Source organism: Balaenoptera borealis (assembly GCF_965194805.1).
Source record: "Balaenoptera borealis genome assembly, chromosome: 2".
In the NCBI taxonomy this organism is placed as follows: Eukaryota; Metazoa; Chordata; class Mammalia; order Artiodactyla; family Balaenopteridae; genus Balaenoptera; species Balaenoptera borealis.
This window is the reverse complement of record NC_138867.1, coordinates 38,473,629-38,500,248: the sequence shown is the minus strand read 5'-3', so window position 1 is coordinate 38,500,248 and position 26,620 is coordinate 38,473,629. Positions and strand designations below refer to the sequence as shown.

Sequence of the window (26,620 nt, the reverse complement as noted above, 5' to 3'; positions counted from 1 at the left end):
AGAGGGAGGGGATATGGGGATATATGTATAGCTGATTCACTTTGTTATCCAGCAGAAACTAACACACCATTGTAAAGCAATTATACTCCAACAAAGATGTTAAAAAAAAAAAAAAGTAGGATTTTAATTAGATTATCAGAGAGCCTTTTGTTAAATTTTGGAATGCTCATAAATTTTTTAAAGCCCTCTAATCTGGGAGATATTTACCTTCAATCATTAAACTTGTTCTTGACTAAGAATCTGAAAATGAGCCTGTTAAGCCTTCAGCAAAATAGTATGCCCAATAAAACACTGCAAATAACACTGCCAAGCCACCAGGAAACTCAAACAGCTACTACTCCTAGAGTCTGCACAACTGGTGGAAATTAAACTAATGCTTGAAAAGAGACCAAAGCATCTTGAATGAATTCTGACCTTGGGCAAGTTTTTGAGTCCTGCTTCAGAAAAATATCAAAAGAAAGATTTATATTTGAATAAATCTTTGAAAAGTACCCATAGGACAAACCTTTCTTATGCTTCAAAGTGACAGAAGTGATAAAGACAAAGGATAATGTTGATTTAACTCCTCAGCATAGATTCTAGGTATTGGAGAAACTGATTACAAAGAAAAAAATCAGGGCCAACTATAACATGTGCAAGATTGATAACCATCAACTATACTTGGTTGGTGATCATAAGACATTCTGCTTATAATCTTTCCTCTGTAAGCTCCGGCCTTAACTAGCTGGGAACTCAATTGGGTGAATCATTGAAGGTGACATGGATGTCTCCATTGTTCCAAAAGCAAAAGATGGCAAAACTGAACATTGTTAAATGGTACTGACTATCTAAGATTTTCTTTATTACATACACAATGCTTCTCTTTCTGGTGTCTTGATAAAAATTATTACTGTTGGCCTAACAGTCACTATCACAAGTAAAAGGCAAGTGTTACTAATTATCTTATTACATAGTAAGGGAAACCAGGTATAAAAAGAACCTGACTTTTCCAAGTTTTCCTAGTAAGTTTAGTGGTAAAATTTAATGAAAGCCACATTCTGTCAATACGTAAACTAATCTCTATCTGGAACTAGGGGATCCTGTTTTAACTCAGCCTATCAATAGACTATTTATTAAATTGTTGCTACAATTATCTGCTGCCAAAAAAATAGTTCACAAAGATTCATAGGTATGGCATGGCTTGGGCACACATTTATTCTATAAATTATTGAGCACCTTACAATGTGCCAGGCAGTGTGCTTGTGAACACTGGGGATACAATGGATGACCCAGAAAGAACCAGTACTTGTGCTCTTGAACTTTCATTTTAGTGTGGGAGATGGACAAATAAAGCAATCAATAAACAATTCCAAACTGTTCTAAATATATCAGAAGGAACTGAATCTCTACTGGGGCAGTAACAACTCCCTAGGTGGCATCAGGGATTGTCAAATGACTTCAGGGATTATTGGCATTGAGTATTAAAGCCAAGGATGTTACAAATCTTGCAATATGGCAGTACAGGGGTCAAAGTCCCACAAAACAAAGATCTATCATATCCAAAGTGCCAACAGTATTCCACTGAGAAATAATATGCCTGGTTGAATTATCTAACAAAGCACCACAGGTGAATATTCCTACTATGGGGAGGTTATTGAACTGGGTTATATAAAAGGAATAGGAAGAAAAAATAGTTTCTGCCCCCAGTGAACTTGATCTACCAGCTCAATTATACACACATGCAATAACTAAAGAGGATAGGTCAATAAATGCAGAGCTATGCCACATTAATAAAGCATGTGCTGTTACAGAAGTTAATAGCTTGCGGAGATTTTGTCAAAAGGAAAAACTTAAGCCAAAATTAAAAGAGGGCATGAATTAGCATATATGAGGAGAGAGGGCTTTCATAAGCAAAGGAAGAAATCATGTGAAAACAAGAAGACATCAAGTCCAGCCCTTAGGTCGTTAACCTAATGAGTGTGATAGGAGTGTGATAACTATCTGTAAATATAAACTAAATCCAACACAACACACAAGTACTAGGTTTCTTGGATTTACATTCTCTTTATTTTGTATCTAAAATTTCCTGTATATTAGGGTGATCTCTATTTCCAAAGCACCTGATATTATTGGTTCTTCTTACTATTCCACTTTTCCTCACTTTTAAATCTTCTTCAGTTACTTTTGATTCTGTTTGTTTAAGGCCGTAAGACCAGTTAATAGACTTCATTAACTTTCATATAAATGGTCCGCAGGCAGGTTCATACACATATCCTCTAAAACAGATTTCATTTGCCAATGATCATAGGAGGCAAGTTCTTCCACAGTCATTAAAATTCGTGGGCAGTCTAAGAAACAAAAGATCAAGTTTTTTTTTTTCTTTTCCAAGGGCTGACAGTAAAATTTTAAAAAATCATTGATTCTGGAAAAGCATTATTCAAACAATGAAAAGAGCAATTTTGTGAAATGTTACAAATCCTTGATAAAATTCTCAAAGTTTTACATTGAGTCTTTCCTGTGGTTACCCAGTGAAACCCTCTACTGGAGAGGATATGCCACATTTCAGTTCATACAATAGGATATGGAGCACTGGCCAAAAGAATGGGGTTTGGAAGTCCCCCATTATGTGGTCAATCAATGGTTTATGGAAGGAGAATTCAAAGGTATTTAAATTACATGTAATTCAGACGCTTTAAACCACTAAGGTTGCTTAGCAAGCCACACACACACACAAAAATATGTTTGTTACAAACCAGTTTGGAAGCTGATCTGAAAATAATGATACCACACTAAGATTCTTACGTAAACATTTATTTAAGTTTTATAAGGAAGTAAGCCGAAACGTTTGTGCTTATACAGTTAAGGATGGTCAGGTTCTCTAGGATTTGCAGGGATTTTGTTATATCTTTTACGTATTTCTTGAAGATTTATTTTTTTGAGGGAAAGTTTAAATCTAGAGAAACAGAAAAGTGAACGAAGTTTAAAGAAAGTATTAAATATTTTCTGGGAGGAAGCTGTGAAAAATTAGAAAACCCAGAGAAATGGAGGCAAGATGGGCTTTTAAAATGTAGCCATTCAGTCACTGGCTCACTGCCAACTCAAAACCTGGAAAGACATCTTGAAACCTTTAAATACCATAATTTTCAGCTGTAAGGAATTCTCTCCATGTTATCAATGTACTGAAAAAAAGTATTCTTTTATAGATTTCCAGATCCAAGGTTAAAATGCATTTTAGGAGATGTTTATTTGCAAGTATTTTGCTGCTTTCCTATACAGTCCATTTCAAGTAAGATGAGGTCAAATGGAGTTCAGATGAGACTGTACCAGTAAATTGTGTGAACGGAGCAAACCCAAAACTTCTGCCTCATGGTAACAAGACATTGTTACACAAAAGCTATTTTTCATAAATAGCTTATTAATTTTATTTCACTTGTAACTGTTATATATCTCAATTATCCACTAAATTACAAAACAATTGAATTTTAAAATGCTTTTGATTTAAGGTTTTTAACTCATTATCATTTCCATAGCCAAGTGGACATTTTAGTCCTATATAAGAGAAAAGATGTCATAAATATTGAAAACCTTCTTGAATATATATATATTCTGCAAGGACAATTTATTCAGTTTAAAGTGATGCCAACATAGGGTCTTGTTTGGCTAGGGATTCATAAAATCTAAACTCCCTTTTTTAAAAAGCCTGAATAACCCTTCATTGTGGCTTAATTGATAAATTAGTAATAATTGCAACTATAGTTATCACTTGTACCATAGGTAGCAGCTAATAACAGATTCCAGGATAAGGATCTCGGGCCAAAATGGCTGAAAGATGAACAGGAATCAGGGCAAGTAATGGGCATGATGGAGGGCTGGATCTATGTAAGGATTCAAATAATGGATCTGGACATCTGAAATCTGGAAAGCAGTACATAAGGAAGGTGCATCGGTACCAAGCAGACAAGTATGAGTCTTTGAAACTCAGGATGACCAGGCGCAAAGACTCATCAAACCAAAGAGGATGCCAGGAGGCCTCAACAACAAGAACAAAATTAGCAGCATAGGTTCCAAAGAACTGTCTAGCAACCTGAAAACACTCCTCACCCACCCTATGCTACAAGCTGGCAAATCTTGTTGGTTCTACAGAACATATTCAGAATCTGGCCACTATTGACCACATTCACCACGATCCAAGCCTCTATCATTTATTGCCTGGATTTTTAACCTTATCCCCTACAGTGTAATCTCAACACAGAAGCTAGAATGCAGCTCAGCTCAAGTCACTCCTCTGCTCAAAACTCTGCAGTGGTACCCAATCTCACTCAGAATAAAATCCAAAGTCGTTGTGGTAGCTGATAAGACCCTATGTGATTTGTTCCCCTTCTCCATTGGCTCTCTGAATTACCTGCTTCTCCACTGTTCTCTGATCACTTCATTATAGGCTGTTTCTAACATGCTCCCACAGTAGGCTTCTCTCTAGCTATTCCTTCTGCTTACAATATTCTTGCCACAGATGACTCTTACTAACTCACCTCTTGAGTCTTTGCTCAAAACTTACCTTCTCAACAGGGCCTATTTAATACTGAAAATGTCTCCCCTTCCCCCACATAGGCTCCGAATCCTCTCTAGCTTTTCTAATTTCAATTCTGTCCATAGCATTTACTTTCTAATATGCATTACAACTGACTTATTAATCATGTTTATTGTTCATGTTCTTCTGTCCTCACCAGAATGCAAGTACAACAATGGCAGAAATCTTTCTTCTTATTACCTAGGACAGTGTCCAACACAGAAAATCTCAATAATTATTTGTTTAATAAAGGGGCACACAAGCATAAAATGATTTTTGTTTGCATAAAATTTTTGTCATTTATTAGCTCAACCTTTTAACAAGGTTTTGTAATTATTCACCATGAAAAACTCTCTTTTCCCTAATCTAGTATGGTACTTAAAATCCTATATCAAGAGAATCCCTCCAGCTTCTGAATCTACTCCTCCCTGGATTTGTTTTGCTGAGTCACACTCATTCCCTCTTTGGAAATTCTTACTTACTCACTTATTTATTTATGGCTGTGTTGGGTCTTTGTTTCTGTGTGAGGGCTTTCTCTAGTTGTGGCGAGCGGGGGCCACTCTTCATCGCGGTGCACGGGCCTCTCACTGTCGCGGCCTCTCTTGTTGCGGAGCACAGGCTCCAGACGCGCAGGCTCAGTAATTGTGGCTCACGGGCCCAGTTGCTCCGCGGCATGTGGGATCTTCCCAGACCGGGGCTCGAACCCGTGTCCCCTGCATTGGCAGGCAGATTCTCAACCACTGCGCCACCAGGGAAGCCCTGGAAATTCTTATTAAACATTTGTAATGGTGACAACTAACATTTGTCTAGCAATTTATAGCTTTTAACACACTTTTATGCACATGAACTCATTTGATTCAATAAAGAGAAATTCTATTGCCAAAAGAGTTGTTTCTTGGTTTAAACAAAATATAATTACATTTTTAGAGATTATAAACATAAAAGATTATTCATCAATGCATGGTTATTTAGAGGAAGTGACATGGTTCCAATTTCCCACACTTAACATATGCTTCTATTTATATTTTTTGGTAAAATATTTTTAGGATTAAATCACCAGGGCAAAATAACAGCATAGTATAAGTAGTTTAATATCCTTTGCTCAACTGAAAATAAGTAATGTTCAGTCTTAGCGCTAAGACTACTGTTTCTAAATTCTACTTCTTTTATACTTTTGATTAAATATCAGGTGCATGTGGTAATACATATTCCTAAGTCATTTAAACATCTCATCACAAATGCACACCTAATTAAATTTCCATCTTAAAAAGGATACACTGAGTAAAAGCTATAACTGACATTGTAGGTAGATCATAAAGGAAATATGAATTACTAAACGAACCTTTGATGAAAAGTAAATTCCTCCCCTCCAGGGAAATATAAACCCTTAAACAATTTCTGAAAACCTCTAGGACAGTAGCAGGAGTGGATGAAGTTACAAATGAAGCTGCACACGCTCTCTTGTCTATCTTTGGTTAAATCTCTCTCTTAGGCAGCTGGCTAGTCTCAGCCACTTGCCCTCAACAGAAGTAGTAAGCTGTAAGTGTTGCAGACAACCATGAAAGACATCCTTATTAAGACACTTTTTCCGTTTGTGCAACTTAACCCAAATAAAAGACTTATAACGGAAATCACTAACAATCTGTTTTCTAAAATCAATTATGCTCTGAAGATAATTTTTTGCATTTCAAATAAGAGCCTGAAAAAGGAAATACAGAGGGCTGAGAAGTGTTTGAACAAACTTCCTATCTCACTAGTAGTCAAAGAAATGCAAATCAAAACAGGATACCATTTTTCATCAATTAAGTGATAATACCCAAAGCTAATCAGACAGGCAAACTTTAGATTGCTTATAGAAATCTAAATTGGTATTAACCATTCTAGTAAGCCAATTTGAAATACACACCAAGGGCTTCATAAATGAGCATATTTCCTACTTGGGGACCAATTCTGAAAAATAATCTGGAATGAAATAAACATATATATTTTTTCAAAGATGTTTATTACAACATGAATTGGAATGGCAAATTATCCACAAACTATTGTCTAACTATAAATTACTTACATATACTAAGGTATATTGGAATGTTACACAGCCATTTAGCTTAATGTTTATAATGTTACATAACTTGAGAAAGCTAGAACCTACTAGGAAAGACAGCAACAAACTAAGGCTTATAACACCCGCCTAACAGAAACTGAAAATCCAAAACAAAATTTTGAGAAAGAAAAAGTAAAAACTACATCACAAGGGATAATGAATTATGACACCCATATATTTTAACCTTTGAGTGATTTTTTTTTTCCACATCTAGCTCAAGTTTGATCAAATTTACATTCTCAAGAGTAATGTGCTATTGAAAATATGTGAAGGGAAATGGATCAAAGTTCATTAACTTCCCTCAATTAGAAGAGAAAGAAAGGATGAGAGACTAGGTGAATAACAGCAGAACCACAAAGCATATTTGGAAGAGAAAGCAAGGAGTCAAAATTCCCTGAATTTCTTTGACCCAACTTCCGATGAGCTGTTTTGGCTCCTCCTACAGGACAGAAAAGCTATTACCCCTAATCTGAAAATGTGTGGTCTGGAGGGCGGTGCAAAGATGGGCGAGGCAGAAAACTGTCTACTTAGACCTATGGACACGTTTGATACTAACAGTATCAAAAGTAGCTTCAAGAAAAAAAGTACTTTTTCTCACCACCCAAAGCAGGATAGTGGTGGGCTTTTCCTAACTGGAGCTTATATTATCATGACAAACTCATGCCAAAAAAGAGCAATCACAAATCTTTAATGAAGGCATCGCTGTCTCCTTAAGTCATTGCTCAGTACAATTCTGTGAATTTACGAAGTGGAGTTTGTCCACACTACTGTGGATTCAACAGTCAAAAAGAATCAGTTGTACAGAAACAAAGATCCCTGGAGTTACTCCTGTTATCCGCACAAATTAGGCAGATGAATGACCACACTGATAAATCGAACCTATACCACCAGCCCTCTAGGGTATAGGTTCTAAAAGAAGGGATCTGAAGAGCTAGGTACATAAATTGCAAAGCCCAGTACAAAATAAAAATGGGGGCTGTGTTCAAAAAGCCAGAAAGAAAGCTCCGTTAAAGGTACTAAAATGTAAAATATTTCTTCTTTTGTGTTCTCTCAAACTGTATCGTGGTGTTTTTTATTTGCTATTTAATATCATGCTTCCTGGAGTACAAGGATAATATCTAAGCTAGCTCAGACTCTCACAGCACCAGAGGGGACACAGACCCATGATTCCTCATGAATTTACTGTTGAATTTCCCCCTCTGCCAGCTTTCCAACCAACATGCTGTGCCCCAGGCTATTGTGGACAAGTCAATCTCCACATCACAAAGGCCTACCAACCTAACCCATCACATGGTAGTAATCTTGAGGAATTGCAACCTCCACGTGAGGATGTACTAGTTATCTAGATTGGAGTTGGTCAAGAGGACACCTGCTCAGTGGCTCCCCAAATGTGGGACTGCCATATTGAGAAGGGTCAGGCACTTCCATTCCCCATGCCCAGAGACCACATGTTGTATACCACCTGACCATAGCCTGACCTTCACCTCCCTCACGCCCTTGCCCAGGCACCCACTAAAGGCAACAGGCAGCAGTGTTCACTGAACAAAGGTGAAGAAAAAGTGAGGAAAGTGGAGAATGAGTGCCAAGGAGTGAGGGAACAGGTGACCAACACTGGGAGGCCCAGACCTGTGAGCTGAGGTTTCATGCATGCTTCATTATTCCACTGCATTCATTATTCACATATAAAACACAAAATTAAACATAAAATTATTAAGAATTTCAAAATGACAACTGTAGAGAATTAAATCTTAGACTCTCCTGAACATGAGACTATGGCACTGGTCATATATCCACAAAGTTGGCCCTAACTCACAGGAATAGTCCAAGGAGCCAATGAAAAGTCAGTACATGATTCTGGGGAAAGTAGCAAGCCCATAAAGGCTTTCCTCATAACAAAGCAGAAAAAAACCCCAAAAAACTATAGGACATGTAAAAAAAAAATCTACAATCAAATAAAGAAAGGCAGATAGCATGCAAAAGTTAGATCTGGTCATACATTTAAGTATCTTTGCCCCCAGAAAGAGAAGAAAATTTTTAGGTCACAACTGCATTGTACTCTTAAAACTAGATAAGAGATGAGAAATAACATAATACAAACTAAAATGTAATAATTAAAGATTTAAGTGAAAGAGTAAAGCAAGAGCAAATTTTTAAACCTTTAGAAAATAGCAGAAAAAAATACAAGAGAAAAGTGAATGGGTGTCAGATTCAGTGCCAAAAACTTGAGAAAAGGGCTTCCCTGGTGGCGCAGTGGTTGAGAGTCTGCCTGCCAGTGCGGGGGACGCGGGTTCGAGCCTTGGTCTGGGAGGATCCCACATGCCGCGGAGCAACTGGGCCCGTGAGCCACGGCTGCTGAGCCTGCGTGTCTGGAGCCTGTGCTCCGCAGCAAGAGAGGCCGCGACAGTGAGAGGCCTGCGCACCGTGATGAAGAGTGGCCCCTGCTCGCCGCAACTAGAGAGAGCCCTCGAAGAGAAACGAAGACCCAACACAGCCAAAAATAATAAATAAATAAACAAATAAAAATTTTAAAAAAAAAAAAACTTGAGAAAAAAGTCAAAATGCAGAGAAAAGGAACAAAAAAATAAAGTGAGAATAAATAATCTATATGGAAAATACTCAGTGGAGTTGAAATATGCAGATAGTTTTCTTCTTGAATAGAACATATAGAAGAAAATATTCAAAGATAATAGAAAAAAGCATCACCTAATGTGAAGGAAAACTTAAATGCACAGATCAAAGGGATTCAACAGGATTTCTGATTCAAGTCAACTGATAGAGTTCACTCAAGAAGGATGCCACCAACAGTCAAGAATATGGAGAAATTTTTGGAAAATATAAAGCAGATGAAACAAAATTGATGGAAAAGCTGAAGACAGGCAAATATGAGTATTCTCATATGAGCAGACCAAGATGCCAAGATCAGTGGCAATGAGAACTCGGAGTAAGATTAGGCTACAAAGTTTTGAGCTGGCAAAGTTTTTAACTAAGGGACTGTGGAACAGGTGAACCCACGCCCTTCAGAGTACCTAGGCCCATATTTTTACCTCAGGTCAAAATCTTCTAAACAAATCTCCAAATAAAAGAGAATACAAAAGAAACCCAATGTATTTTAAGATTTAGAAATAGAAAATTTCTGGATATCTCACCCATTTATTCATACATTCAGTAAAAAATATATTGACACCTAATATATACTAGACACCATTTTAAGCACTGGGCATGTAATATACCAAGAAAATATGTTATAAACATATATCCAAACAAAATATCATTAAATTATTTAAAGCAAGTATATTAGAAATACATTGTATTAGACTTTAAGGCACCTTTTTCATAAATGGTCATATTAAGTAAAAAAACATAAGATCAGAAATAATCTTAACAACAAAATCAGTAGGTTTGACTTTTTTCCTTAGTTTCTTTTGTATATATTTTAAAATATTTCTAATTTTTGTTACAGACAATTCATAAATGCATTATTTTTCAATTTCAAATAAAAGAATATAGAGTAAAATTTGAAGTCCCTCTTCATTCCCATAACTGCAAATTATTGCTAACATATTGCTGTGTATCCCTCTCTCATTTCTAAGCATTAATACACATATATGTACTTATTACACATACATAGATTTTCCCAGAATATATCATTAAAAGAGCAAGAGATAGAAAATATGAGAGAAATAACAGCGATCTCTAAGTCTAGACATCATCCATTTAATAGGAATTCCCAGTGAAGAATGGAGAGGAAGAAATAATCAAGCAAACAATTGAATAAAATGTACAGTCACTGAGTCTTCCCAATGGTTGAAAAGACCACTGAGAACCATGCAAAATGTGATCTACATCTAGCAAATTAAAAATGGTTACAGTGTAAAACATCAAGAGAAAAGAGAAAAAAGAAATTCTCCAAAGGTACTGTAACTGCTCACAAACCAGTAAGCAAAGAAAATAGATTGTGTCGGGTTGTTTCCTCTAGTGCCATTTGCACAGAGATGGAGAATTCAATTTATTACAAGGCACTTTTATTTTTTTCATATATGTGCATTTTTTAATGTCACAACTAAACTAGAGGGAGTATTTTAACTGCCTAAATATTTGGCTTTAATTTTTCCATTGGGACACCATAAGGAGAATGCATCTTGTTTCATAAAGAATGCAAGGAGATACCAATTACCTAAAAATATATAGATGCCTACAAAAAATGAAAAGAACTTATTATATTTAATTTATCTGGAAATTAAGAAAATACAGTTAGCTTGAATGGCTACCAGAAAAAAAAATTTTTTTTAATTGGAGAGAACTGTATAATTCTTAGAAGTCAACATAGAGTACAGAATGATCATGAGGGCTATTAAACATATATGGGCAACCAATCTCTCTTAGGAATGAATTAGCAATAGATACCACAACTGCAAGCCATAGGACTACTGTAGTTTAGGTAAAAAGGAACAGGTGGATCTGTAGTGTGAAGTTTCTAAATATGGAAGAGCTTATTTCATGATCCTGTTGACTGCAATGCAAGACTCATAACTCTACAGGAATGAGCTAGCATCATTAGACAAAAAGAAAGCTGTTCATGACCATGAGTGAAAAGTACTGTCTGAAGACTAACCTTTTATTTTACAAATATTGACCCAAAGAATCACCTTTAAGTAGAGGACACAATCATATTCTTCAAGGAAACCTTAAGATCCGTTTGTCTAATATTTTGCTCCAGACAGGTACTCATGAATACCTTAGATGTTCTGTTCATCTGAGCACCTTTTAAGCATTCACAAAATAAATATTTCAGGTCCCTTAATACCTTGTTTCAGTTACTAGCATCAGAATCATCATCCCATACAATCTCAGAGTTGGAAAGGACCTTTGATGTTATCTAGTCCCCCCTCAGGTGGATGTACCAATTTCACTGGTAGCATCTGGCCAAGTGGTCAGCCAGCTTCCCAGCATGTGCATGAATGAAGGTGTCCACTTATTTAAGGCCATTCTCTCAAGACAATCTTTTCCATTCTTCAACAATTCAAACCAATAGAAATATCTTCAGTATGTACACTCAAATCACACTTTGTCACCTTTTTGTTGCATCTCTCCATGAAAACCATTCAAATAAATGCAAGTGAACATCTAGTTGCATCCTGTTCCCTCAACTGTTCTCAAAAGAAGATGCCATGTTCTCTGCCCATCTTCACTGGTATCCTCTGTACCCACTCCAGTTTGCCCGTCCCTCTTAAAGAAAATACAGCTTTCTTGGAGTTTGAGGCAACCATATCAGAATGATTACTTCACTTATTTTAGGTTACATACACAAAATAAAACAATAATAATAAAGACCACAATGACATTTTAGTAATTAAAATTCCTATCCCATAGAAGAGGATTTTGTGCTTCAAAATTAGCCTATTAAGAATAGGCTAATCAAGCCATAGCCATTGTATGAACTATGTATGGTTTCCAAGAGATAAGCCAGATCTAGCTACAAGAAAAGCAGGAACAACAGTGGCATAAAGGAGAGAGACCAACTCAACCAAGATGAGACTGACAGATTTCCTGACCTTTTCCAAGACTCACCACCTTTTCTTGAGTCCTGGGTAAACTAACAAGCTAAATATAGAAACAAGGGAAACTCCAGGATTCTCCTGTCTATGTGGAAAAAGATATATAGGATCAGCAATTGCCAGGGGATGAATTGTTTTTCAGTCTGCCCTTACCCAGGAAGTCTCAGTATTTCTGCAGTGTCACACTTAGGTTTAACGTATGTATACTATAGCTTTTATGATAATTAAATTCCCAGTGGAGTTGTTTTGCCTTGAACTCTTGTCCCCTAATTCAAATGTTTCTGTGAGTGCCAAGAAAGGGGAATATGCAACTGGCAACATTCCATAAATATAACTACATGGAAATATTCATGAAAATTTTAATGAACAGAGGTATATACAATGTGACAGTAATAAGATTTGCTAGATTTCCCTACTTAAAATATTAAAAAAAAACAACAAAAAAACAGAGCACTGACCTCAGCTAATTCCGAAACCGAAGAGGATAGTTTAAATATGCAAACACTAGGTAAAGAACCACACAAATATCCTTACTGTGTCAACAGGATTTTAGCGAATTTTTACTGCCCACTTCTATGAAAACAAACCCTAAGTAATCTCCTCAAAGGGACTTTCATTGACCAAGCTTCATTCCCCTCGGCAAGCTTCTCACTGGCCATTGACCATATTAGTAAATGTAAACAATCCAAGCTTATCAGTTAGTTGTAGTCCCCTAGAAGTTTTCCTGGGGATCCTACTTCTGGGACAGCTGCCTCAGCCATAGGGTCTTTCCCATCTCTGAACAGGTGCTAGACCACGAAAGTGCTGTGCCCTTCCTAGCAGCATTGTCTTTGAGATCCAGGCTCATTAACAGTGGTGGAAGTAGAAAGGACCCACCCTGACAGGCGCATCAATTCAGCCACAGTATTCTACATGAGATCTTATGGATTTTGCTACCAGAGAGTGGCATGGAAGCTGAATTTGCTTTAAATGCCACCACTCCCTCTCTCAAGTCTTAATGAAAGGTTCAATTGTCAGTCTTCATGGGAATAAATCTTGATCATCTCTGAAAGTTTCCATTCTTAAAATGTTATGTTCATTCTTTCCCTTCCTCCTTCCCCAGTATGTAGAAGGGGAACTCTGTAAATTTATTTTAGGAAATCTCATAAATCTTTAGAAAACAAGCAGATAAACTTCTGTAACAATATATTTAAAACAATGTGTCCCTGGAATAAAAAATCTCAACTCCATATAAAATGTATTGAACTCTGTAATATCAGGAAAAAGACCTTGGTACAAGGACATGCATTTCTCAGGGATACATGGCCAATGTGTTGCTACAGGCAAAACAAAAATAAAAATGTTGATAATGCTCAATTTGGGAAATGAAATAAGAAAAAAAAATAAAACACGTTTTCTTACCCTTATATAAAACCGTGATGCAGACTCGCCAAGATGATCATGTGCAACTCAGGTCACCATATAGGGGTCTGTAAGCTCTGCTTTCCACATAGGTGCCATTCTAAATGCCTTGGATGATACTTCCCTTCTTAATCTGTAAGCAGGAATATGGCCTCAATTCCCAGTCCAGCAAAATATTAGCACAATTTTTCTGCAAAAGTAGAAAGCAAGGAAGTATCATTCCTCCAAAATATTCTCTGGTAATCTTTCTGACTTCCCTGCCCATTTGCGATGTCAATCAATGCAGCAACTGGCAACCAATGGAAGCAATGGGAGCAAGCAATCTAGAACTTGCCCCACAGCCTGAAATCTAGTCATTTGTTATCTGTGTGATCCCCTCCTTGCTTACTAGCACTTGAAGAAACCACTGTATCACAAACTTGACTGACCAGTGAACACAAGGCAAGGGATCATTTCTGTTTGTTGCCTCCTATTTCTACAAAAACCATAATCTGATCCGCCAAAATAAATTGTTTAGGTAGCTGGAGTCAGGTATTATAAATATGTCAATTCAACATTATCTCAACATCTGAACATTCTTTTCTGGATGTAATATAGGTGTTTGATGGACTAATTGATAACAGTGAGGTAAATGTCACACTGTGGATAATTAGGTGTGAGAGAATGGTTGAAACCATTACAAGCTAGCACCATCTTGGTTAACTGAAAGTATCTTGGCTATAATAAGTATACTTTAAGAATAATTAACCTCTGATCTAAATCACAGGTATTTGAGATTATTATATTAGCTCCCTGAAAATGAACTCAGGAGGTTTAGAAGGTAGATGTTTCATCAAATTCCAAGATTTGGCTTGAATTCCTTATCACCGATGCCACAAATGCAGAGACAGTAACACATATAAAAAAGACATAATAGGACAGGAAAATATCTCCAATGTTGCTTAAAAAGAATAAGAGTATGGGAACAATACTGCATAAAGAAGAGCAAGAGGGTAAATATGTGTAGAGGGCCATAGCATGCTTGATCAATAAAAAGAGCTTCACTTTTCTCTTTGGAATAATAAAGTCTATGAAGGAAGAATCAAAATATTTACAATTCCAAATGTATTGATAGCGTATACTCGTTTACCAATCTCAACATTCTAGAACTGGAGTTGGAGACAAATAATGGAGGGTGGATGCAGACCCTTGAAATTTAAAAGTGGAAAGTCTGAATCAATTTGAAAGTTGTTATTGTTTGGCAAAGATGTGTTAGAAACACACATATTTGCCACATATATATTCACTAGACAAATGAGACCAAAGAAAATTTTCTTTGTGTTCACTGCTGCTTTCCAGCACTTTGAACAGTGCCTGGAACTTATTAGACTCAATAAATATTTGTGAAATGAGTAACAAAATAATGAATGACTAATCAAGTTTTTAAATAAATTCAGAAACAAAGCCTTGCTGAATACAGAAAGAAAATTTGGATGTGTTTCAGCAACTGACAGTGTACATTAGTATTATATAGGAAGATCCCTGGAAGGGGAAAACACTGAAATGTTCAGTATTTCCTAGCTTGAAAGTCATACAAACATCTAACCACTGGAGAATATCATGATTTCCCATTAGGATGGAAGCATTTGATTTTGGATACCTGTCATTCACTGAGGATTAGTCATTGGCAGAATTATGATAAAAAGTAAATTATATCAGCTGTCATACTTTAGGACGTACTAAAGTATACCTCCACTCACTTTAACACATTTCCTTCCTTAAGAACAAGATGCTCTGTTAGAAGATTTTTTTCTGTTGGAAAGAGAGTTGAACATACAATAGGGGAATCTGAATTAAAATTCCAACTCTATGGCATGGACATATATACACTACCAAATGTAAAATAGATAGCTAGTGGGAAGCAGCCGCATAGCACAGGGAGATCAGCTCTGTGCTTTGTGACCACCTAGAGGGGTGGGATAGGGAGGGTGGGAGGGAGGGAGACGCAAGAGGGAAGAGATATGGGGATGTATGTATATGTATAACTGATTCACTTTGTTATAAAGCAGAAACTAACACACCATTGTAAAGCAATTATACTCCAATAAAGATGTTAAAAAAATAAAAAATAAAATTCCAACTCTGCCACTTGCTATATGCTCTTGGGCAAATTAACCTCTCAACTGCTCTGAATTTCAGTTTTCTTTTTTGCAAAATGGAATGTGAGAAATAAATTTGCACATGCATGTGAAAGCATCTTCTTTGGTCTTCTTTCTTTCCTTCCAAATACATCATTCTATGTCTTCTCCTTTCCATGTATCTTATATCTTGTGATGTTCCCTGTCAGCCCATAGTCAACCATTCAGGTAAGTGTCACTCAATGCCCAGTAGTTGCTACATCTTAGTAATTCAACATATATATTAATAGAAGAGAATTATTAACTGGCATGAAAGTGTTTATGACTGCCAGCACCAATGTATTGGCTTGCCTCTATTCTATAGCTTTTAAAAAGGCAAATCTAATCATGCCACAGCCCTGCAGGAAGTTTAATTGTTCCCCCATTTCCCTTAGGATAAATAGACTCCTGCACAAGGCTTTTAACATCCCATGTTGCCTGGTGTCTCTCGGACTCTTCAGCTTCATCTCAAACTGCATGCCCCCTTGACCTCTATGATTCACCAGTACAGGGTTTCTTTGAGTCCCTTGGTTAATTTCTACTCATGTTTCAGGTCTCAGTCTAGACATTTCTTCACCAGGAGGCCTTCGTGACCCTTAGATGAGATCCCTCTACTACCCGTACCTATAGCATTTCATATGTTCTCTTTTGCTTTGCTTCTAGTGTTTGTTAACACAGCATAATTTTTGACTTCCTAAGTACAGGAATTGGGTGCCTTAATCCAAAAAAAGTCACTAACTCAGCATAATTTCTAGGTATCATCAGCAGGCTACAGTTAAAATACTTTGGAAAAGATGCTAGGCAGTGTGTTTCACTCCTCATCCCACCTGAAAGCCACTTCCATGGCACTCCCCACCCTGTCTGAATAGACTGAAATAGCCATCTGAATTAGATACAAAGGTAAGTTGCATTATCTCAAGCAAGTAGGATATTTTATTTAATATTTTTGGACAACTACAACCTATTATACTTTGCTCTCTCTCCACTGAAAGTGATTTTTTTAATACTATGGAGCCCATTCTCCTAGAGTTTATATTTTACAGAGAACACACTAAGAGTGTGTCTATCCTCCAGCCTTCTCTCTGTAGCACATCAATAAAAGAGAATGGCACCCTAGACACCCACATGTCCCAGGAGAAGGGCTAGGCCAAGAAGGAACAACATAGGGGAACAGAACAGCATGAAGCCAACAGGCTTGGCCAAATGAAAACTAAGACCTGGTCTATTAAGTGTATTAGGCCAAGGAGACCAAACCCAGGTAATGAGCCTAGAAGACAAAAAAGGAATAGTTAGTGAGAAAGTAGTATAAATATATCTGAGGGGAGAAAAGATCGCTGGAAGAACAGCGCCTACTTTCCACTTCTGCCTAGAGTAAGATATATTTAAACTAATAAATATTCAGAGTTTTAAGACCACTGTCATTATAACTGTCATCTCTGGGGAAGATATCAACTCCCTCAGTGACTGCTGGACTGGTAGAGAAAGTGAAACTCAGAGCAGGGAATGTAGATTAAGCCTGGCAGTGCTCAAAAAATAAAATCACTTATGATCTGTTACATCCTTTATTCTTAAGCATAAATTCTGACATCTTAAAAAGGAGTTTGAGACTTCGAGGAAACGGAAAAACAAAGACATATGGTCTGGAAATTTTTAAAACACTAATTGTATGACCAGTTGAGGGAGCAAAGTCTTAAATAGTTGACACCTGATAACCAACAAGAAGTCCACTTCAGCTAATGAAACTTTGACTTTTCATTTGGTCATTTGTTTACAGCAAATGAACCCTGAAAGTGAATATTAGAGAACTTTTTCCAACAAATATACAACACATGCCAGTGCATAGATACATAATAAACTTATAAGGAACCATGTTGACAGTTTCATTGCCTTTGGTAAGACCCTACAAATTCTTGGACTGTATTTTAGTAAACATTCCAGTTTTCTTTTTTTCCATTTTTTGATCCCAAGATTCTTGATTGGGGTAGGGAAGGGGTGGTGACACAAATTAGGAGAAGGCATTATCTCTCTTTTAATATTAAGTGACTCTTTAGGGGAAATTATGTAGACTCAAAATAATTTATGAATTACACACAACTTCCATTGAATCCAAAAATTTTGTTCTTTGGTTGCTGTAATTTTTATTGTTGCAGAAAGTTCTTTTCTCTTCTCAAAAGTGTTAAAATTGTTTATCGAACGCATCTGCTGTCTCATTCTATATCAACAATAACAGACTTTGTTTATAAACTATTACACATAGCACACATTGGAAATTTTGGGTATGTTGGAAAGATCTAAAAAGCATAATCAAACAGCCAGAAGGGTTTTTATAATTTAGCTTTTTATCAATAAACTTTCATAACGATAATAGAAAAATGATTACAGAAACCCAGAGGGCCACTTGAATCCAATTCATACATGGCTCTCTCTCCCGTAACACTGTTTTAATATCCCAGTCTCACTTAGCACAGGTAACAATTTTTAGATAAGCTTGCATAAAATTTCTGGTCTTAAGAACTAGCCCCTTTACTTCCTAAGGCCGCCAAGCTTTAGAAGTTGCAGAAATATCTTTTCCAAGTAGTGTAATCACCCCGTTTTTTTGCTTTTTTTTTTTTTAAAGATCCATGACTAATATATTCCAGGTCTGTTTAACCTACGCTGATTACACTGAGTCTCCTTTTGCCTTTCATTAAAGGAATGCTACTTCCACAAGCTTTGCTGCTCTCGGGTTTTGTAGGCTCTTCTCCACGTACTCTTCATTTGACCTTCTGGGCACTGACCAACCTGTGTGGTTCTAGAGCTGCTGCTGGCAATCCAGGTGGTCCTGGATTCCAGCCCTCTCTCCGCTTTGTTAATTTATATGCCTGCAACACCCCTGTAGGCCTTAAAAGGTTGACTTTGGCTGTGAGACAGGAAACATTGCATCCATGTGGAATCAGATGAAAAGGGAACCTTCTAACAAAGTACTAAACATAAATCAAGGGAAAAAAAACAGAATGCTGTAGATTAGGGTCTCGGCTGAGTGCATTTTATGTTACACCAAAACACTCAAGTCTGAAGATGAAATGTTTAGTTATCACTTCACTCAAGTTAGAGAAACTCACGCTCATTGGGCTTGATGGTTGGATTAAATGCCAGGTACAAGAAAACACAATTTGCTCCTCTACAACACGAAGAGGTCTCTCTCTTTCTGGAGTTCACTTCTGTTTAAGATAAATGAGATGTCCTTTGCACAACAGATGCACGCCAAATCACCCCAAAGACACCTGCTTTCCTCAAAGTATTTTTAGTGCAATCAGCTATCACTCAGAAGTGATGAAAAAATACAGGGATAACTTTTATTTAACTCTCTACATTTTCTCATGTAACAAGGACCTCTAAAGTTTACTTTTGTTTTAGTCAACACATAAATGAACAAACTCTAAATTAAATTTAAAAATTCAACTAATTAATTTAAAAATGATTTTGTACAGATAATTGATATTCATCTTGTGGGTCCTCTAGCTCCTCATTCCTATGCTGACAGATCACCAGCTCTCTTAGGTGAGGCCAAAGCAATAATTGATGGTTTCCAGAACAAGCTGACCCATGGAATATATCAAATATTCCTTTTTTTATTTATTTTTTTTGGCCCATTCTGTATGAAAAGAATAAGAAAATATTTTCATGTACAGCAGTAGTTCTCAAAGTATGTCCTCAGGGCAGTGGCATCAGTATCACCCAGGAGCTTGTTAGAAATGTAAATTCTCAGGCCCCACTCTAGACTTACTGAATCAGAAATCTCAGGAGTTGAGCCCAGACATCTGTGTCTTAACAACCCCTCTATAAGATTCTGAGACATGCTCAAAGATGAGAATCGCTGGTGTGGAGTTAGCACCTAGAGGTCTACTCCCCACCCCCTCTCTCCATTAAGAATAGGGTTTCTCTGCCTAACCGGAATGCAAACCTGTTTGCAGCAAGTTCGAATATAACTCTCCCAGAAGTTCTAATTTTAAATAATTATAGTCTGGAAAATGAATATCTCTAACATGAACTAGATCCTTACTTATATTGCAGTCTCCATCAAATACTCTTAGCCCACAAGAGTGCAGCAAGAAGCGTTTGTGATCCATCACAAATCATTACCATCAATTAAGTTTTAATGCACAGTAAAATTCTTATATTTGGACAGAGTATCATTATATGAGAAAAGATCTCTCCTCCCTTCAGCCATAATAGTTTATATTAATTTTTAATTGCCATCTATCATTCAAAAATATGTACTGAACATTTCTCTATCCTTACAATTCAGCATAGTGTCTGGCATAGAATAAATAATGAATATGTATTCTTGAATAAATGATATAAGAAAGCAGTAGTATAATTTAGTGGGAAAATCATGAATTTTTCCACAAAGAGAATTAGGTTCATTTTCTGGTACATTTATTCATTCACTATGTAAATTGGGATTTGAAAAGATACTCAACCTCTGTAGGTTTTATTTTTTTAATCTATAAAATGGAGACAGTAAATATGTGTTTACAGCTTTTAAATAAAGATTTAAAGAGAAAAATCTGTGTAAGCACTTCACACAGTGTTCAGCTTCCTAATAAGTATTTCAGTGAATTACAGTTTCTTATCTTCCCTTTTCTAGGATAAACATGGCACTTTTCTCCCCCATATATGGGGCTTTCCCTCTCAGTGATCATGTAATACAGATTACATATAAAAGCCATATATGTTAAAAACAAAAATACACATTACACTGTCAGGAATTCTGGTTGAATTTTGTGTGATGAGTTCACATCTCCTCTTATCTGGCGCAGTGACGACATAGCAAAGAGGAACCAATAATAAAAGTCAGAATCGTTGCCTTGTATACAATTCACTGAAGCTATGTATATTGTTGAACCCCTATTGGATCTTTTAAAGTACCAACAATGCGTTTATTTTGAAGGAAGTTTTGCCCAACCCATTCTGGTGATTCTTTCCTTATGGCAAAAGAATGTAGGCAGTTCTCTTAATATGGCAACTTAGGACTTCCCTGGTGGCACAGTGGTTAAGAATCCGCCTGCTAATGCAGGGGACACAGGTTCTATCCCTGGTCCAGGAAGATCCCATATGCCGCAGAGCAACTAAACCCGTGTGCCACAACTACTGAGCCTGTGCTCTAGAGCCCGCGAGCCACAACTACGGAAGCCCGCCCGCCCAGAGCCCGTGCTCCGCAGCAAGAGAAGCCACCGCAGTGAGAAGCCCGTGCACCGCAACGAAGAGTAGCCCCTGCTCGCCACAACTAGAGAAAGCCCGCGAGCAGCAATGAAGACCCAACGCAGCCAAAAATAAATTAATTAATTAATTAAAAATATATATATATATGGCAACATAGAAAGGAGTCCTTTCTGCAGACTGTCCCAGAAATATGCAGTGAAGTGAATGTTCAAAAACTACAGTATTTACCAGGCAACAGCAGCCAGGAAATTATTGTAGGTTTTCCTCAGAATCCAAGTAAATTCAACTTCCCGAAGAGAAGCCAAAAAACAGTAAATTGGAAGGATAGAGAAGAAAGCAAGGGCCAGACACTGTACACACATGCATGGGGAGGAAAAGCTGTGTCAAAAAAGCACATAAAAGTTTCCAAGCCATTCAGATACCTGCCCTGGATATCTGGGTTCACACGTCCCCACTCAGCAGGTCATATATCCACAAACACTACTTGAAATACGACTTTGACCTCCCCACTCTGGGATGCAGATCCCTAGTCCAGTGTTCTAGGCCAGAACAAGAAAAGGACTTCAGGGATTATGGCCAGGAACTCTGGAAGGCTTCTCTGGATCAAGAGAATCCCAAACAGTTACTGATTCTTCGAAGAGTCCCAAAATCAACCAGAAGTGAAAGTGGGTAGTTCTCAATGAGACTCTAACTGAAACCCTAATGGAGGGTTACCAGCTTTCTGTTACCTTAGTGTTTATCTTTTTGATCAAGTACTGGTCCTTTTAACACTACTTGGATTTTCCTACCTCCAACCACTCTACTTGCTTCTATGGAGAAGTGGAAAACATTTGAGAGATTTGACCTCACCATGCCTCAGTTTTATTATTTGTAGAACAGAGCTATCATCTTCACTGGGTTGAGACAGTAAGACAAATACTATGAAAAGCAATTTGCTCTGATCCTAGCACATATCTTAATATATGCAGCTGAATCTACAGTCATTTCCACATATTTCCCTGATAATATACTTTCCTTTAAACCAAAGAACTCTAGAAATCTATCAAAAAAAAATCATATTCATATTAAACTAAAATTTCATCATCATGCTATATGTTTGGAAAAACAAACCACAACTATATATCATACATCCTATTTTCCAACTTAGACTGTAGGCTTCTATACAACTTAATATAAGCTAATTTTAAAACAAGTAAAAGGAAGTGGACACACAAACAATTATTCTGTTTCAGATCCAGCCAATTATATTCCTGCCTGGCCTCTTAAATATAAACCTGTGTTTGTGTAATCCACAAAATTTAGCCCTACATGAATTTCTATCAAATATTTTTATTATAAAATGAATGATATTGATAAACAGTAATACATAAATGATGAACTCATCATTTAGATTTGAGTTCGTGACTATTATAGGATTTATGGGAAATATTTTCCTTTTTTTCAAAATTGGTAAATCACACGATTTAAAATATCTATCTACATTTGTGAAAACTCAGCTGCTGGTGATATGAAGCACCTAAAGACAGAGGTAAGTTGAATTACTTAGGGAAGGTAAGTCCGATCCTTTATTAGATTATAAATTCAAACAAATACCACTAACAACCCTAAATATAACATTCAATAAGAAATAGAAATTAGCTGAGTTTAGGTCAGATACACATGTTCAAGATTTTAAAAGTAAATTTCCCCAGACTTGGTTCATGTGGAGACATATTTATAAATAGAGCATTTTCAACCTTCTCTTTAAAAATATAAAATATATAGCATCAACATCAATAAATTAAGTGATTCAAAGTAACTTGTAGGGGAAAGAATCAACATTTGTTATCTTAGAACATCTGAGTTGGTATTAATCATGTATTCTTTAACCAGAGGTTTACCCTTTCACTTCAACTTTTTTCAAAATAAAAACAATAGAATTCACAAAAATTCACAGAACAATTGCAAAATAGAAAATGACATTAAAATTATATTGTATTTTACCCAAAGAAATCAAGGTCATTTTCAAATCTTATCAAAATATACAACTGTCTGGAGTAGGAAATAAAAACCTTCAAGAATAATCCAGCCTTAGTTCAAGTTCAAAACTCTTTTCCGAAACTTCTCCCCATCACTCAATTTTAAAAATTTATAACAACAACTTACTGTGATCAGTTAATTTTGAATGTGTAACACCATTGAATCTGCTCAGCCACCCAAGAGGAGGAGCCAAGGATGCAGATTGTTTTTATTTGTTAAATGTGATGTAACTGGAGACCACAGTCATAGTAAAGAATTTATACCCACCTCTTACCACCACACAAACACATGCAAAGCAGGTGCCTTTCTATTCATTAAAATCAGATTGGGAGGGATCATTTTTATCTCATGTTATTATGTATCTAAGAAACCAGACATAATAGGGAAAAGATATGCCAAACAGGAGAACAAACAATAGGGTGCCACACATTTAAATCTTTTGCAACCAAAGGGAACTACGTAGCATCAAGCTTCCAAATGGATTTATTTTGGTACATGGCTTTCTCTACACAGAGGCAAATTTTTAATTTTTCTACAAACTCCAAGGAGGAATTGAGTTCCACACAGTAACCCAACTCCATAAACCCAAATTTCCTGAGCTTCTCAGAGTCCAAAGGGAAATTTCATATGAAAGACAAAAGTGAACTCAGCCCGTGACTTTGCTCTTGCACATGTTCCATAAGTCTTTCATTGGCTTCATAAGCAAGAGCTACCTTGCCAGAATCTCACCAACACTGAGCCCATAGCATAGCACAGAAGTAAATATTTATGTGTACTCTGTTCTGCTATGAGTTCTACAAGGCCAACCTGAGGTTCACTATTTCAAAATGAGAAATTATAACAAGTAGGAAGAGGAATTATCACTAACCAAAGAGTACAGTTATCCTCAAAACACATAGGTGGAAGCCATCTACTTCTTTCAATCAACTGGAGAAGACTGGGATGTGTTCCTCAATCTCTAACAGCAATCATGCATTAACTCTGACATTTGCAATGGGTTCAATATTGCAATGGAAAGCCAGCGGGAAAAGAGATCTCTACAAGATTTTGAGCAGCATTCATTAAAGACTGAATCCTATTAAGCTAATACAAAAGATTTACCAAAATTATGTAATGTAAGTATGGCCTTCCTTCACTGGAGGCCAAATAGAAATGAGAGTGCTATTGCTAATCTTCTTTGGCAAACGTATTTTTGTTCTTGTTCTCATCACATGAAAATTCCTCTTGGAAGACTCTTCTGCTTCCCCTTTCATCTCGCCTGCCTTTGCTTCTCTTCTTACTGTTGTGAAGCAAACAAAGATTAGAAGATACTGGTTTTAGGGTTGATGGAGGTTGTGGAAGAATGAGAGAAAAGAATTCTAATTTCTTTTTCCTCACCTCAAATTTATATGATTTATTAGTCAACATGGAAAGTGTTGAAATAGTGTTTGAAAAATGTAAAATAGGATCATTCTATTATGTGAATGTTAAGAATAACATTTACATAGTATTATGTAAACATAGTAACATTACCTTTAAAAACTATTGTCTCTCACTGTGGATGTTTCATGTGAGAAAAACTGGATGACCTGATGATTATTGTTGTTATTTGTATTTTTAGTAATTAACACAGTGACTAAGCCATGGCAGGCATTCTATAATAAATAAAAGTGAATGAATGAATAAATTAATGAACATTTTAGACACAGAACTATCAAAAACAAGTAAGGCTTGCTAGTTTCTGGCTCCTCCTGGTTCAAAAGGAATGCCAAACACATGCATCCCACATATGGTTCTCTGTATGTGCCTCTCACTCCCATCTTCTTCTTAATGACTTGCTTTTCCTGAAGGGAACAGTTTTAGATAAATACCAGGTGAAAGATGGTGCCTAAATAAAGTTCTGGAAGTGATTTTTTGAGGTGCTAGAAGCTCCCACACATTGAGACCTCCCACAAACAATTTTCTTAGGGCAGATTCCAAATAACAAGGATTGGTGAGGACTGCTTCCTGTAATACCAACTAGTCATCCATCTTAATCTAGATTTAGCTTAAGGAGTTTGCTAGATCAGCTTTCCTACCACTCCCCCCCAAAGAAGACAAAGAAAGGCATGAATTGAGAGTAGAACATTTGTTATGACCCTGATGAGGAAATAATGTGGCAGTCAGAAGGTGTCACCCTTCCCTGGCAGATGCCTTTCCCCTGCCCTTCCCTGGCAGTAGAGTGTACACACTCACACCACATAGATATTGCCTTAAATCAAATAAAAATGATGGAAGATAAAGAAAAAAATAGATAAATGTAGGAGAAATATTAGGCTTGTTCTGACATTAAAATTAATTTGAGGAGAAAAATTATCTGAAGCCAAAATTTTACCTACAGTTTACCCTTGAACAATTCAGGGGTTAGGGGAGGCCAATCCTTCATACAGTTGAAAATCCGTGGGCCCTCCACATCTGCTGGCCCAACCAACCTCAGATCGTGTAGTACTATGGTATTCACTATTGGAAAAAATACATGTGTAAGTGGACCTGTGCAGTTCAAATTCCTGTTGTTCAAGGGTCAACCGTGTTTATTCCAATGCTGCATTTCCTAAGACTTGTTTGGCACATAAAATTCTAAGCAACTTTCTCAAAAACTTGCCATATTTGTCTCAATCTGTGAAATTTGCTGTTCTGATCAGAGTACAAAAATGTTAGTAGTCCAATATTTGGAAATTAACTGCTCAAAGGAATGGCTTTCTTGTTCTCAGTTAAGGTGATTGAATTGAAATAATTGTGTGGTAAGGTGTTGTTTGGCCAAAGGGCTGGCACTGGGTGTTGTGGCTAGTTATCTAATTTGGGGGCTCCTTTCCCCATAATTCAACCTTCCCTTTCTCTCTTCCTTCTACTTTAAGAAAAAAGGTAAACAAATTAGAAGCATACCGCAATATTCCAGAAATAGTAAGGTTTGAAACAGCTAGTGGTTCTGATCCCCAGTATCAAATGCCCTTTCCAAATTTTGAAGATGTCTCCATTTTATGAGTCATAGGATAAGACAAGGACCCACCTCATTCTATGGAAGCCAAAAAAGTATCAGAAACTCCCATATCTGATACATATCTGATTCTGCCCCACCTCCCAAATCTGGCTTGAGTTCAGCTAGTAAAAAATTCTTACCTTGGATTTGAATTTCGAGTGAGTGGTGCTATCTTAGGTTGGGTTCCACCAGAAGCAGGCTCTGAGACAAGGATTCAAGAGCCAATAGTTTGTTCGGAAAATTTAAGAACACCAGTAGGAGAGAGGGGAGGTGAAACAAAGGAAGGAGAGGCAGTCAGTGATGAGGTATTATCAAGCCAGCTACCACTGTATGGTGACCAGAGCCAATTTCCTTGGGCAAGTGGTATAAAATAAACATTAGAGTAATTCCACCTGAAAAGAGAGGAAGCTTGTGTGTACACCAGCTCTCATCAGTCTTTGCTTGAGGGCTGAGGGATATTAACTCACTAGTGCTTTCAGCCTGCCACTTGCAAATTGAACAGCCTTTGTAGATTCAAAGAAAGCTCTTAGGCAAAAAGATGCAGATACCAGCAGGCAGAGGTTAGTCTGAGCAAACCCAGGAAATAAAGGATATGGGCAGATATCCAAAATGCTGGGACAGTTTTTAAGATGACTCACTGTG

General features: G+C 36.9%; 1 pseudogene across 1 annotated transcript in view; it reads right to left on the bottom strand.

Annotated features, from left to right (window-relative positions):
* Nucleotides 1-21,103, bottom strand: part of LOC309624351 (zinc finger CCHC domain-containing protein 17 pseudogene) — a 69,204-nt pseudogene extending 48,101 nt beyond the window's left edge. Inside the window, exon 1 of the transcript XR_014249926.1 lies at nucleotides 41-21,103. The product of XR_014249926.1 is annotated as a zinc finger CCHC domain-containing protein 17 pseudogene (transcript). The remainder of the gene's footprint in view (nucleotides 1-40) is intronic.
* Between the last annotated feature and the right edge of the window lie 5,517 nt (nucleotides 21,104-26,620).